The 13,970-nt window shown below is 44.8% G+C and overlaps 1 protein-coding gene across 1 annotated transcript in view; it reads right to left on the reverse strand.

The window, feature by feature from the left end:
* Positions 1-13,970, reverse strand: part of PLCB1 (phospholipase C beta 1) — a 1,235,601-nt gene that overhangs the window by 372,230 nt on the left and 849,401 nt on the right. The gene's annotated exons all lie outside the window — the stretch shown is intronic.

Genomic DNA, 13,970 nt, shown 5'->3' on the forward strand with positions numbered 1-13,970 from the left:
TGCCTTTGTCCAATGCATAAAAAACGCAAGGCAATTCCGCATGTGGAAAACGCGTGATAAACGCGCGAAAAATGCGTGATAAACGCGTGCGGAATTCCGCATGCGTTTTTCCGGGAGAGGACTTGCATTTATGCAGCAGAAATTTTTTGCTTCATAAATGCAACGTGGGCACATAGCCTCATTCTCTGTCGTAGATACACAACCCCTTTTAAATACCATAATACAAATCTTCGACAAAATTAGAAGAAAATCACAGCAAAATGCAAAAATCCCCCCCCCCTTCCCCTACAACAAAAAAAAAAATCACAGAAAAAAAAGCTCAATATTTAGCATTATTATTAGCAGGTATTGGTAAATATGGGCATCAGTCAAAGCAAAGCAAGTTACGGTTAGTAACAATGTTCTACTGCTTAGAACAATATTCTGCTGTCTAAGATACAAAACCTAATGTATAAAATATTTAAGCTTCAAGAAGATTGTGATTTAATAAAGAATGTCGTTTTAGTGTGAACATGAACCCACGGTTCTTACTCAGACTTTGATCAGTTGCTGAGGCCATTTGCCAGTTTATGCAGAAATTATTACAATTACTGCTCATGGAAACAGTGACTATACTCCAACAAAATTCTGCATTTAACCAGGTTGTAATGATTAAATAGTTGGCGTGATTCCACATGTTGCATCCACAACTACAGCGACATAAAGATTCACAACTATCTGGAGCCATTAACACATAGCGATCGCCCTGTGGTTGATGTGTATGAACTCACTTAAAGGGAATCTCTCATCAGTTTTTTTTGCCACGTAATCTGAGAGCAGCATAATGTAGGGACAGAGACCCTGATTCCAGTGATGTGTCACTTATTGAGCTGCTTCCAGTAGTTTTGATAAATCAGCTTTTTCAGCGGGAGATAATTACTAGACAGGGCTAGTAAACCTGCTGCCATGTAGTCCTCCATATTCATGAGCTCTGTATAACGCCACCCCCTCCACTGATTGGCAGCTTTCTGGCTATACACAGTGTACACAGAAAGCAGCCAATCAGCGGTGTGGGCGGGGTTATACAGAACTCAGCATTTACAGAAATGCTAGATCTGCAGCAGATAAAACAGGGATTTTACCAAAACTGCAGCAAGCAGCCCAGTAAGTGATACATCACTTGAATCAGGGTCTCTGCCCCTACATTATGCTGCTCTCTGAAAGATTAGCAAAAACCTGGTGACATATTCCCTTTAAAACGTTATTGACACATCCACTTATATTGTTTGTGTTATGTGTTTTTTTTATACATATAGCATGCGGACACAATATAGTCTTAGGGTATTTTTACCAATGGTCCACACAAAAAAAAAAAAAAAAAACATAGGTTAGCCCGGCTTGGTTCAATTCGAAGACCAAACTTGCTCAATGCAATGAATGGTCCATGAATAAAAAAAAAGAAAGAAAGATAGCACATGGATGCTGACAAATGGATAAGGACCTAGGCAAATGTTGCAGATCTTCAAGTGCTGGTATTCTCACCCACTGTCCATTAATTCAGATGAATCACAACGTAAAGTAAACTTTTATGAACTCTGCATTTAGGAGTGTCATTATAGCTTTCTACCACAGGGTGGCAAACGCAGATAGATATTGAAATTACGTGCGTTTCAAATGAAAAACAGCTTTCTGGCTCAGAAGGTTCTTTGCCTTTTTATTAAGGAAGTAATTAGGAGAAATAAATACTTTGCTATGTGAGAATGTGATGTTGCGTGCTTGCTCATGCCTTCCACAAACTTAAGTGAGCAAAAACTGATCTGCTCTCACAACAACCAGTGGTTCGGAGCGTTCCTTCTGTCTATGGCTCTGGGAATAATAAATATAGCTAATGTTTCATTATCTTCATCGACCTGAAGATGGCAATTACTAAAACAATTGGTTGCTTTCAGGTGCTGCTGTTTACCACCTCACTGCAAGCCGGGTTCAGATGGTCATATTTCAGTCTGTATACACATCACATTGCCCGCACTGACCCCATCCTATACATATAAGGCTGAAAGTTCGGGTCAAGACACATGTGGTCATTCCAGGCATTGCAGTCTGTATACAGACCGTGAAATATACCCGTCTGCACCCAGCCTAACAAGGGGTATATATATTCCACTACCTTACTCGCTAACATTGCAGCATCAGTGAAGATCATATCCCTACAGGTTCTCATCACCCATTAAAATGGAGAGAGGACTAACTGAGAATGAAGGCCATCTATCTGGACCCCATAGCATCAAGATGTGATATCTAATGGCCGAACATACCGCATGAGAAGCCAGTTCAGCAACACTGTGGTTTACTTAGATGATGTTTCACTTTCTTCTCATGTACTGAGGACATTACGATCTAAAGCCTCTGTCACTCTAGCTCTATTCTCTGCCCAGCGCTGCCGCCTCCTGCCTAACTGATGGCTCCTTGGCCTGCAGCGTTGAGGATGTCAGTCAAGCAGGAGGAGGTGGGGCTGGGAGGAGAATAGAGCTGGAGTGACAGAGGCTGTAGATCTTCAGCTTTATTTGCATATTGATTCAAATGCTGATTTCTCAGTAACAGAAGAACAGACTGGTCATGTAAAGGTATTGCTGGACTTGTCTTTGAAAGAGTTACACTTTTGGGAGGCGAAATCCTGTTGACAGATTTCCTTTAAAAAATTACAGGTTGTCTCGCAAAAAAACAAAACCTCATATAGTAAAACTTACTGCTCCCATGAGTACTCTATTTTATTGTACTTGTAAAATCTGCCATATCCTTCCAGAGATCAGGGCCTTTTTATATGGCGCAATTTTTTAGGGTTTTTACCAAGGGGACGTGGCTCACAGAATTCTCTACGGGCGTATCTTTATGCTGCTCTGCCTTATTACCCTGTGAGCCAGATCTTCTTGGTAAAGAAAATAAGTTTCTGCTGAATAAAAAGGCGCATATTTATAAAAATATAAAAAAATAGAATACTCTGGTGAGCAATGGGAATAGAATAAGAGCAAAACTGCCAATTTTTTCAATTTTTGACCTGGTAATAGGTCCTCTTTAATGTACAAATCCATGTGTATTATGTATTAGCATGTGCACATTTTACTATATTGTTCCCAAAGAAGACAGTACCTCAACACCTCTTTATTACTCCAGAAAGATGTCTATGAGTTTTACACGTGGCCATTAGTGATGGGCGAGTATGTTCTGTTAACCCTTTCGTCGGGCATGCTCGGGTGCTCGCGAGTATCTTCAGTGTGCTCGGGTGTTATGTTTTCGTCACTCCGTACTCATGATTTGCGACTGTTTGACAGCTTTAATGCATGTGAGGAATCCCTAAGAAACAGGCATTCCTCACATGTATCAAAGCTGTCAAAAAGTCACAAATCATGCGCACGGAGTGATGAAAACATATCACCCGAGCACGCTGAAGATACTCGGAAAACACCCGAGCATGCTCATAAATCTTGAATAACGAGCATGCTCAATCATCACTAGTGGCCAATCTATACTTGGGGTTCTCTATATGTAGTTTATAGCATTTAAGATTACAATGGGAAGAGCCATATTCGCACAAGGCCCTAAGTGCTCACTGGGGGTGTAGATTCCACTTTCTGTACTACCATCCATCAGACATTTATGGCATATCTAATATATATAATCGTCTTATCCCGTCTGTCTGTCTGTCTGTCCGTCTGTCCAGGAAATCCGGCATCGCTGATTGGTCCGGCCGCGGCCAATCAGCGACGCGGGATTTCAGAAAAATATGGCAGCCATTAGCGGCTCATCTGCCGGACGGTGGTCAGCGGCGATGCAGCCGGGAGATGAGCGGCGCTAGCCGCTCATCTCCCGGTTGCTAGCAGCATAAGTACCCCCACCTGCGGCGCCGTGACCAATCAGCGATATTGGCGCCAAATTTAAACAGGTTCTCTGTCCCTCACTAACATGGTTCGCTGATTGGCGCCAAATGTAAAAACCGCTGTGCTGATTGCTTGCGGCCGCCGTCCGCGACCAATTAGCAATATTGGCGCCAAATTTAAAAACCGCTGTGATGATTGGTCGCACCCGCCGGCCGCGACCAATCAGCGATATTGGCGCCAAATTTAAACACGCTCTCCGGCCCTCACTAACACGGTTCGCTGATTGGCGCCAAATGTAAAGACCGCTGTGCTGATTGCTTGCGGCCGCCGGCCGCGACCAATTAGCGATATTGGCGCCAAATTTAAACAGGCTCTCCGGCCCTCACTAACACGGTTCGCTGATTGGCGCCAAATGTAAAAACCGCTGTGCTGATTGCTTGCGGCCGCCGGCCGCGACCAATTAGCGATATTGGCGCCAAATTTAAACACCGCTCTGCTGATTGCGCCCGGTGTACCGCATACACATTCTAGAAAACCCGATGCGTTTGAATCGGGCCACCATCTAGTAATTTTGATATTATGGAAATGTCTCAGATGGTAATACCCCTCTAAGTTTTATTGCTGCCCTTGGACAACATGACAATGTGGCCGTTGGTCCAGAAATCGCTGTGCGTCCCTGCTCTTGACTTAGAGAATGTCCTCTTATATCGCCTAGCTGTAGACAGATTATTATACAGATCTCTGTACTGTCCCTTCTTGTATTTATACATTTTAATAAGATCACTCTTAAGCCTCTGTATTTAAAAAATGAATAATCCCAGGTTAGATTCCCTGTCTTTACTGCCAGGTTTCCCCACAGAATAGAATAAAATTCTATATTGATAGTCCTGTAACATTACTTTGTTATTACTTCTCATTTAACCTTCTAATTTTCTAAGACACATTCGGATGAACACTTCTGGAGAAATTAATAGGTAAAGTGCTACGTTCGTTATCAGTTGCCGTCACCCTCTGATAGAGCATGTCTCCTGGGTGCAGCTGCCATATGTCAATACAATATCCTTCACCTGATGGAGTCAACAGCATAGTTACATAGTTTATAAGGCCGAAAAAAGACAAGCGTCCATCCAGTTCAGCCTATTTCTTGTGCACTGCAGCTATTCTGCAGCGTTGATCCAGGGGAAGGCAAAAAAAAACCCATGCGGTATAGGCCAATTTACATCATTGAGGAAAAATTCACTTCCCGACTCCAATCTGGCAGTCAGATTAAATCCCTGGATTAATTAACTATCACTAAGCATAAGATGTAATTTTATTGTTCTCAAGAAAGGCGTCCAGGCCTCTCTTGAACTCATTAAGTGAGTTGGACATCACCACTTCCTCTCCCAGAGAGTTCCAGAGTCTCACGGCTCTGACCGTAAAGAATCCCCTTCTACGCTGGTGCAGGAACCTCCTTTCCTCCAGACGCATAGTGTGCCCCCTCGTCTTTGTAACCATCCTTGGTATAAACAGGTCATGGGAGAGATCTCTGTACTGCCCCCTGATGTATTTATACATGTTTATGAGGTTTCCCCTAAGCCTTCTCTTTTTCAACGTAAATTGGCCTAATTTTGACAACCTCTCTGGGTATTCTAGTCCCTCCATTCCCTTTATTACCTTAGTCGCCCTCCTTTGTACCCTCTCTAGCTCCAATATGTCTTTCCTGAGCACCGGAGCCCAGAACTGTGCACAATATTCTAAGTGCGGCCTTACCAGCGCTTTATACAGAGGAAGAACAATGTTCTCATCATATGCCCCTATTCCTCTTCTGATGCATGCCATGACTCTATTTGCCTTCGCAGCTGCTGCCTGACACTGGGCACTCCAATTTAATTTGCTATTAACCAAGACGCCCAGGTCCTTCTCCATGTCAGATTTCCCCAACGGTTTCCCATTTAATATGTATGGGTGACTGTTGTTTTTCTTTCCCATGTGCATGACCTTACATTTATCGGCATTGAACCCCATTTGCCATTTTTTGGCCCAACTCCCCAATTTATCTAAATCCTCCTGTAGCTGTGCCCTATCCTCATCGGTATTAACTACTTTACAAAGTTTAGTATCATCTGCAAATATTGCTATTTTACTATGCAACCCTTCCACTAGATCATTAATAAATATATTAAATAATATAGGGCCCAAGACAGACCCTTGAGGCACCAAGCTAGTAACCCTGACACCCCCTGAGCTTACTCCATTGATAACCACCCTCTGCTTTCTATCACTCAGCCAGCTATTTACCCACTTGCACACATAATCCCCCAGACCAAGCATCTTTGTGTGCCGCCATACCAGCGTTTCTTTTCTCACATGTGAAGGAAGTTACCGGGATTTTCAAGTACAAACAGTTCCTAAAATCTTTAACTAAAGCTTGGCATGCACGTATAGGGTTATTGGCCAACATTCACATCATGCGAGTTACAAGGAGACTGATCACCCTTTAATTACACTCAGAATGACTTTACATGTGCTCTTGTGTCACGTATATCAGGATCTAGTGTTCTGCAGGTCGGCATTCATTATTCTGCATAGTATTGACAGCATCATATCATGAAATGTTGTTTTTGACACTCTTAATGTCTGGAGCTAATGTTTAGGTTTATGCTGTAAAATATAAAATTGTCATCTAATTGTAAATTATGGCTATGTGTAGGGTACATGCAATGCAGAGACGCCGACCTGGGAAAGCTGGTCACAGGGAGGTACCAAAGCAGTAGGTTGCAGTAAAACTGCAAGTCACTTATCTGAAGGGAATGAATTAACCCTATCCGAAAACATCCCAGACCAGAATATACACTCATCTTCCTCCACCCCGATTCTCGCTTCATCCATCACACTCATAGGCATCCATCACTTCACAGCCAAAATTGAGATCACACTCTGAAATGTGTCATGTGACTTAAAGGGGTATTCCTATCTCCAAGATCCTATCCCAATATGTTGTAGGTGTAATAATAATAATATTAGCAAGTACTTCCAATTAGAAATATGAAAATATACAAAACAATCCAGCTGGAATTGCTAAAAAGTTAGTAAAACTTAGCTTTTATTTAGCCTTTAAAACATGATACTCCACCATATGTTGGCATTTGTGCACTATAAGAGTTATTTCGACGTTAGTCTTAATCATGGTCTGATTGTGTAGTGCGGGGTCTGTCACTCTCTACCTGTCCTCCATGTGTAGTGTGGGGTCTGTCACTCTCTACCTGTCCCCCATGTAAAGTGCGGGGTCTGTCACTCTCTATCTGCCCTCCATATGCAGTGTGGGGTCTGTCACTCTCTACCTGTTCTCCATATGTAGTGTGGGGTCTGTCACTCTCTAACTGCTCTCCATGTGTAATGTGGGATCTGTCACTCTCTACCTATCCTCCATGTGTACTGCGTGGTCTGTCACTCTTTACCTGCCCTCCATGTGTAGTGTTGGGTCTGTCACTCTCTACATGCCCTCCATATGTAGTGTGGGGTTTGTCACTCTCTACCTGCCCTCCATGTGTAGTGCGGGGTCTGTCACGCTCTACATGTCCTCCATTTGTAGTGTGGGGTCTGTCACTCTCTACCTGCCCTCCATGTGTAGTGCGCGGACTGTCACTCTCTACCTGCCCTCCATGTGTATTGCGGGGTCTGTCACTCTCTACCTGCCCTCCATGTGTAGTGTGGGGTCTGTCACTCTCTACTTGCCCTTCATATGTAGTGTGGGGTTTGTCACTCTCTACCTGTCCTCCATGTGTGTGTGGGGTCTGTCACTCTCTACTTGCCCTCCATATGTAGTGTGGGGTTTGTCACTCTCTACCTGCCCTCCATGTGTAGTGCGGGGTCTGTCACGCTCTACATGTCCTCCATTTGTAGTGTGGGGTCTGTCACTCTCTACCTGCCCTCCATGTGTAGTGCGCGGACTGTCACTCTCTACCTGCCCTCCATGTGTATTGCGGGGTCTGTCACTCTCTACCTGCCCTCCATGTGTAGTGTGGGGTCTGTCACTCTCTACCTGTCCTCCATTTGTAGTGTGGGGTCTGTCACTCTCTACCTGGCCCCCATGTGTAATGTGGGGTCTGTCACGCTCTACCTGCCCTCCATGTGTAGTGCGGGGTCTGTCACTCTCTACCTACCCTCCATGTGTAATGCAGGGTCTGTCTCTCTCTACCTGCCCTGCATGTGTAGTGCAGGGTCTGTCATTTTCTACCTGTCCTCCATGTGTAGTGCGGGGTCTGTCACTCTGTACCCGTTCTCCATGTAAAGTGGGGGGGTCTACCACTGTCTACCTGCCCTCCATGTGTAATACGGGGTCTGTCACCCTCTACCTGTCCTCTATGTGTAGTGTGGGGTCTGTCACTCTCTACCTGGCCATGTGTAATGCGGGGTCTGTCACTCTCTACCTGCCCTTCATGTATAGTGTGGGGTCTGTCACTCTCTACCTGTCCTCCATGTGTAGTGTGGGGTCTGTCACTCTCTACCTGCCCTCCATGTGTAGTGCGGGGTTGTCACTCTCTACCTGCCCTCCATGTGTAGTGTTGGGTCTGTCACTCTCTACCTGTCCTCCATATGTAGTGTGGGGTCTGTCACTCTCTACCTGTCCTCCATGTGTAGTGTGGGGTCTGTCACTCTCTACCTGCCCTCCATGTGTAGTGTGGGGTCTGTCACTCTCTACCTGTCCTCCATGTGTAGTGTGGGGTCTGTCACTCTCTACCTGCCCTCCATGTGTAATGCATGGTCTGTCACTCTCTACCTGCCCTCCATGTGTAGTGTGGGGTCTGTCCCTCTCTACCTGCCCTTCATATATAGTGTGGGGTCTGTCACTCTCTACCTGTCCTCCATGTGTAGTGTGGGGTCTGTCACTCTCTACCTGCCCTCCATGTGTAGTGCGGGGTTGTCACTCTCTACCTGCCCTCCATGTGTAGTGCAGGGTCTGTCACTCTCTACCTGTCCTCCATGTGTAGTGTGGGGTCTGTCACTCTCTACCTGTCCTCCATTTGTAGTGTGGGGTCTGTCACGCTCTACCTGCCCTCCATGTGTAGTGCGGGGTCTGTCACTCTCTACCTGCCCTCCATGTGTAGTGTGGGGTCTGTCACTCTCTACCTGTCCTCCATGTATAGTGTGGGGTCTGTCCCTCTCTACCTGTCCTCCATGTGTAGTGCGGGGTCTGTCACTCTCTACCTGTCCTCCATGTGTAGTGCGGGGTCTGTCTCTCTCTACCTGTCCTCCATGTGTAGTGCGGGGTCTGTCACTCTCTACCTGTCCTCCATGTGTAGTGTGGGGTCTGTCACTCTCTACCTGTCCTCCATGTGTAGTGCGGGGTCTGTCACTCTCTACCTGTCCTCCATGTGTAGTGCGGGGTCTGTCACTCTCTACCTGCCCTCCATGTGTAGTGTGGGGTCTGTCACTCTCTACCTGCCCTCCATGTGTAGTGCGGGGTCTATTACTCTCTACCTGTCCTCCATGTGTAGTGTGGGGTCTCTCACTCTCTACCTGTCCTCCATGTGTAGTGCGGGGTCTGTCACTCTCTACCTGTCTTCCATGTGTAGTGCGGGGTCTGTCACTCTCTACCTGCCCTCCATGTGTAGTGTGGGGTCTGTCACTCTCTACCTGTCCTCCATGTGTAGTGTGGGGTCTGTCACTCTCTACCTGTCCTCCATGTGTAGTGTGGGGTCTGTCACTCTCTACCTGCCCTCCATGTGTAGTGTGGGGTCTGTTACTCTCTACCTGTCCTCCATGTGTAGTGTGGGGTCTGTCACTCTCTACCAGCCCTCCATGTATAGTGTGGGGTCTGTCACTCTCTACCTGTCCTCCATGTGTAGTGTGGGGTCTGTCACTCTCTACCTGCCCTCCATGTATAGTGTGGGGTCTGTCACTCTCTACCTGTCCTCCATGTGTAGTGTGGGGTCTGTCACTCTCTACCTGTCCTCCATGTGTAGTGCGGGGTCTGTCACTCTGTACCTGCCCTCCATGTGTAGTGCGGGGTCTGTCACTCTCTACCTGTCCTCCATGTGTACTGTGGGGTCTGTCACTCTCTACCTGTCCTCAATGTGTAGTGCGGGGTCTGTCACTCTCTACCTGTCCTCAATGTATAGTGTGGGGTCTGTCACTCTCTACCTGTCCCCCATGTGTAGTGTGGGATCTGTCACTCTGTACCTGTCCTCCATGTGTAGTGTGGGGTCTGTCACTCTCTACCTGTCCTCCATGTGTAGTGTGGGGTCTGTTACTCTCTACCTGCCCTCCATGTGTAGTGTGGGGTCTGTCACTCTCTACCTACCCTCCATGTGTAGTGTGGGGTCTGTCACTCTCTACCTGTCCACCATGTGTAGTGTGGGGTCTGTCACTCTCTACCTGTCCTCCATGTATAGTGTGGGGTCTGTCACTCTCTATATACCCTCCATGTGTAGTATGGGGTCTGTCACTCTCTACCTGTCCTCCATGTGTAGTGCGGGGTCTATCACTCTCTATATACCCCCCATGTGTAGTGCAGGGTTTAATTCTCACAGCAGCATGTAAGGCCATCACGAGGGGCTGATGGGTTGCCATGACAGTGGGTCCTGCTGAATGTAGCTGCTGTTACAGATGCTTCTCAGACACCATTACTTCACCCATGAGGTGTCTACACATCTTTATCAGTTGTCGCTGAAACGCTTGTGTATGTTTTTCAATAGAATAAGGGGTATAATTCCATCTGCATGTTATCTCCTATGGTAACAAGGAATCGGTATGTAGAAACAAAGATGCCATTAGATAGATTGATGCCGGCCAGAGCTGCTGACTTTCCTGTATGGTCACCATAGAAGTTTCTATTGAAAGCCAATGTCCCCCAGTTACTGTAAGCTAAACTTAGTATGTTTTTGTGTATACAGTGCCTACAAGTAGTATTCAACCCCCCTGCAGATTTAGCTGGTTGACACATGCGGAATTAACTTGGCATTGTGACATTTGTACTGTAGATCAGCCTGGAAGTGGGAAATGCACTGCAGCAAATTTTGTTTTTGTTTTTTTTGTTTTTTTAAAACGTTAAAAGTTAATTCAGAGTGTCATTTATTATTCAACCCCTCAAACCACAAGAATTCTGTTTGGTCCCCCTAAAGTATTAAGAAGTAGTTCAGGCACCAAGAATAATGAGCTTCACATGTGTGGATTAAAGATCTCTTTTGCCAGCCTTTTCTGACTATTTAAGACCCTCACCAAACTTGTGAAAAGCACTCAGACATGGTCAACATGGGAAAGACGAAGGAGCATTCCAAGGCCATCAGAGACAAGATCGTGTAGGGTCACAAGGCTGGCAAGGGGTACAAAACCCTTTCCAAGGAGTTGGGCCTACCTGTCTCCACTGTTGGGAGCATCATCCGTAAGTGGAAGGCTTATGGAACTACTGTTAGCCTTCCACGGCCTGGACAGCCTTTGAAAGTGTCCTCCCGTGCCGAGGCCAGGCTTGTCCGAAGAGTCAAGGCTAATCCAAGGACAGCAAGGAAGGAGCTCCGGGAAGATCTCATGGCAGTGGGGACATTGGTTTCAGTCAATACCATAAGTAACGTACTCCACCGCAATGGTCTCCGTTCCAGACGAGCCCGTAAGGTACCTTTACTTTCAAAGCGTCATGTCAAGGCTCGTCTACAGTTTGCTCATGATCACTTGGAGAACTCTGAGACAGACTGGTTCAAGGTTCTATGGTCTGATGAGACCAAGATCGAGATCTTTGGTGCCAACCACACACGTGACGTTTGGAGACTGGATGGCACTGCATACGACCCCAAGAATACCATCCCTACAGTCAAGCATGGTGGTGGCAGCATCATGCTGTGGGGCTGTTTCTCAGCCAAGGGGCCTGGCCATCTGGTCCGCATCCATGGGAAGATGGATAGCACGGCCTACCTGGAGATTTTGGCCAAGAACCTCCGCTCCTCCATCAAGGATCTTAAGATGGGTCGTAATTTCATCTTCCAACAAGACAACGACCCAAAGCACACAGCCAAGAAAACCAAGGCCTGGTTCAAGAGGGAAAAAGTCAAGGTGTTGGAGTGGCCTAGTCAGTCTCCTGACCTTAACCCAATTGAAAACTTGTGGAAGGAGCTCAAGAATAAAGTCCACATGAGACACCCAAAGAACCTAGATAACTTGGAGAAGATCTGCATGGAGGAGTGGGCCAAGATAACTCCACAGACCTGTGCCGGCCTGATCAGGTCTTATAAAAGACGATTATTAGCTGTAATTGCAAACAAGGGTTATTCCACAAAATATTAAACATAGGGGTTGTATAATAATTGACCCACACTTTTATGTTTAAAATGTAATAAAATTCAACTGAGCAACATAACTTTTTGGTTTGTAAGATTTATGCTTCTGTTCATAAAACCTACTCTCGTTTGCAGTTTGAAGGCTCTAACTTATTTGCATCTTATCAAACCAGCTAAATCTGCAGGGGGTTGAATACTACTTGTAGGCACTGTATGTACATGCTGATGATGGATGCAAAGTGCAGTGAGGATCTTAATAGCTTCCATAGGATTTGGAAAGGTTAACGCTCCGCCGCAGGGTAACGAGACCTCCTGCTCACTTCATTCTTATAGAAGAAATTTAAAAAGTTCCTTATAGTTGTCAAATACAAATCATCAGCTTTTACAGACTTACTTCTTACATTTAGCTCAAGAAGTCGGTGTTGCATTGTCATAAATGGCAGATATTTTACATTCCACCTTCAGAGCTTTTCTTCATCTTGAATTCCATGCTGACAATACTCGCTTTATAAGATTTTCCTCCCAGAATTATAATGCATTTTATTGTACATGCGCTTGGTACATTTAAAAGCACTCATGGAAAGCGAGATAATTTTCTGGTTCACCAGTCCTCTCCACCAGTATGTGACACCCACCATGGTGCCAGTCTTTGACACACTTAATAGCTATGTATATGCAGTGCAGTACTCAAGCTGCCGACTTTAATCTGGTCATATTTACAGGCTTTTAAAGGCAAAAAAAAACCATTAGGGAAACTGAATTGGAAATCTAGGAGGAATAAATTGTGAAATGATTATTATCATTTATTTATAACCAGGAGGAGAGTGCAGATGGTGAATAATAAATATATTACTATGATGCTCTTGTATGCATTAACAGTGACAACAGGCAGCATTATGCAGGGTCTGTGCTATCATAGTGGCACTGCATATTGGAGGAATTACCATACTGTATGCTAGGGTTTATAAAAATGCCAGAATAAGTTAATTTGTAATAATAAGTATATACAGCATACTTGTGAGGAAGGAAGAAAGGAAGAACGAACGAACAAACGAAAAGAAAGAAAGAACAAAAAGAAAGAACGAATAGAAAGAAAGAACTAAAAGAATGAAAGAACAAAAAAAAGAAAGGAAAGAGTAGATTGATAGAGATGTTGAAAATCCATTCAAAGTAAAGATGGAAAGAAAGAAATATAAAAAGGGAAAGAAAGAAAGATAGAACGAAAGAAGAGTTAACATCACCTTCAGAGAAGCCTCCCAGATTTAACAGAAACTATGATTTAACCATACAGATGCATTATAAGACCAAGTTCTCATGAGCGTATTAAAAATTGTTCAGAGTTTCATCCAGAAAAGTGGGATGATACTTTTCTCACTTGTCACCCGTATACAATCCGATTTTCACATCAGCAGCAATTAATCATTTACAAGACCATTTACAGTTTCCTATGTTACGGAACTGCAACGTATCCATAAAAATCAGATGTTATACTGTGGCTGTGTTTGACATTTTTGCACACCCATAAACTTGAGTGAGAGAGTATCATCCGCTTTACAGAAGAAATCAGTGCACACTGCTGGTATTTTCACTTGAAGATGTGGTCAGTGAAAACAAAAATCAATCATCGGCACTGCCCCATTGAATAACATTGGTCACAGTGCTGTCCGTTTGTATCATGTATAGCACTTGAACCCAAAATACAGTCGTGTGAACGAGCCGTAAGGCAGAAGACTCTATGTACATTGATGGTATCGGTTGTGCAAAATGTATGGTATTTATTATAAACCCAAACCAAATGCATACGTAAGAAAGTGCAAGAAGCCTGTTGTAAAAATATAAGCTCCTTCAAAAGTGTACAATCCTT

This window comes from Phyllobates terribilis, unplaced genomic scaffold (assembly GCF_046119375.1).
Source record: "Phyllobates terribilis strain yellow unplaced genomic scaffold, ASM4611937v1 Scaffold_3__8_contigs__length_932513732, whole genome shotgun sequence".
Classification (NCBI taxonomy): Eukaryota; Metazoa; Chordata; class Amphibia; order Anura; family Dendrobatidae; genus Phyllobates; species Phyllobates terribilis.